Genomic DNA, 2500 nt, shown 5'->3' with positions numbered 1-2500 from the left:
AACCGGCGACTGATCATGGCCCGTCCTCATAGAACTTTTATAGCCTGGAAATTTGTTGCCGAGTCATGGAATTCCATGACCAATTTCATTTCTTATAATCCAAATAAAATATTAACATGTTCTAAAAATTGCAACACACACACACACACACACACACACACACACACACACACACACACACACACACACACACACATACACACACACACACACACACACACACACACACACACACATATATATACTGTATATATATATATATGTATATATATAATATATATATATATATATATATATATATATATATACACATACACACACACTGGATGGCGCAGTGGTTAGAGTTCCCGGCCACCACTGCGGCGGTCCGGGTTCGAATCCCGACCAGGGCTGAAATAATTTCAGTATCGCTGCGCTACGAGTCGTTACTCCAACTCTCGTGGGCTAAGATTTAGGGGTGTGAGTGTGTGTGTAAGGTCACAGCATTACACATAGAGCGGTCATATACGAGCTCTGAGCTCTCTTCCGTGAGGGAAATAGCTGTCGATCACGAGTCCAATACGTGATCCAAGACCATGGTGAATCACACACAAACACACACACACACACACACACACAACCATAGAATTAATACGACCGCCGAAGTGATTTGAAAAAAGACAAAAGACAAAAAAAAAAAAAAAAGGAAAAAACGAGAGATGGGACGACGCAACCATTCTCCTGCACATCTTCAGGTCATAAAAGTCTTGCGAATGTAGGTCCAGATGGCGTGTGATGAAGTGGTGATGGCCGACCAGATGAAGACGATGAAAATGATGAAACTGATCCAGAGGGTGATGATGTGCCCAGGTGGAGGGCCACAGTGGGCCGCAGAGGGCCACGGGGCGGGAGGGAGCTTTACCACCTCTCCTTATCCCCCCTCTTAGCCCTCGTCCATCTTTCCACACTCCATCTCAACACTCGTGATACGGCCATTTCAACCCTTGTAAGCGTATCATGCATGCATGCATGCAAGTACAATAAAAAAACACGTCTCTCTCTCTATCTCTCTCTCTCTCTCTGTCGCTGTCTCTCTCTCTCTCTCTCTTTGTCGCTCTCTCTCTCTCTCTTTCTCTTTTTCTCTCTCCCTCCCTTTCTCACTTTCTCACTTGCTCTCTCTCTCTCTCTCTCTCTCTCTCTCTCTCTCTCTCTCTCTCTCTCTCTCTCTCTCTCTCTCTCTCTCTCTCTCTCTCTCTCTCCGGTGCATTGATACCACTCTCGACCTCTAATTCAACGATCCGAGTTCGAGTCTTTCCCAGGGTTAAAAAAGTCCCAGCATCGCTGCACTGCGAGCCGGCACTCCAATTCTGGTGGGCAAGAAACTCTGTGTTTGTGTGTGTGTGTGTGTGTGTGTGTGTGTGTGTGTGTGTGTGTGTGTGTGTGTGTGTGTGTGTGTGTGTGTGTGTGTGTGTGTGTGTGCCCTCCCCTGTGTTGGCAATCCCCCAAGGACTTACTAAGGACTATCGTGTCCTTTGTCCCTCTCTGCAGGACTTATGCTCACGACTGTAGATCCTGATGTCTCTGGGTACGCCAGCCACCTCCAGCCACCAACACCGGCGACTGATCCTTGACCTGGCTCCCCAAGCACACAGGGCAAAGGTGAAGGTTTAGGTTAAGCGTCTCCTGGCGTATGTTCCTCCTTCAGCCTTTTAACATGGGATGACACAGTTAAGATATTTTGTTCTGGTTAGGAATAGACGATTTTTAAATATTAATGTATCTAAATATTAATTAATTAATTTAGTTGTTCATTTATTCATTTATTCATTTAGTTGTTCATTTATTCATTTATTAATTCAATTATTCATTTATTCATATATTCATATATTCATTTATTCATTTATTCATTTATTCATTTATTCATTTATTCATTTATTCATTTATTCATTTATTCATTTATTCATTTATTCATTTATTCATTTATTCATTTATTCATTTATTCATTTATTCATTTATTCATTTATTCATTTGCTCATTTGCTCATTTGTTCATTTGTTTATTTGATATCTTACTTATTTATTAATTTATTCATTAATAATTTATTTGTTTATTAATTTATCTATTTGTTTATCTATTCATTTATTCATTTATATTGAATTTATTTTTATTTATTTATCTATATATACTTATTGATTTACCTATTTACTAATTTTCTTTTATTTACTTATTTATTTTATTTTTGTGGTGGGGCAGACAGCTGAATAAAATATTCTTTGTCTTCAGCCAGAATGAAATCAATGATGGACATCGCAATGTTGAAGGTGGTTTGGATGATGGTATGGATGATGGTATGGACAGTATACCTACGCGGCTACGCCAGATGATTTTATTCAGCCAGAGGGAGAGGGGGTGGGGCAAACGACCTCCTCAATGAAAGAGATGGGCTAGGGTCGCGACCCGGAACTGGGTCATCAAGATGGCGGACGGGGTCGTTAAGGACCACTCGCTCCTTTTTTTTTTA

Source organism: Oratosquilla oratoria, chromosome 11 (assembly GCF_046742065.1).
Source record: "Oratosquilla oratoria isolate Oo_2021 chromosome 11, ASM4674206v1, whole genome shotgun sequence".
Classification (NCBI taxonomy): Eukaryota; Metazoa; Arthropoda; class Malacostraca; order Stomatopoda; family Squillidae; genus Oratosquilla; species Oratosquilla oratoria.
The sequence above is the reverse complement of the archived record's forward strand: the minus strand, read 5'-3'. Positions refer to the sequence as shown.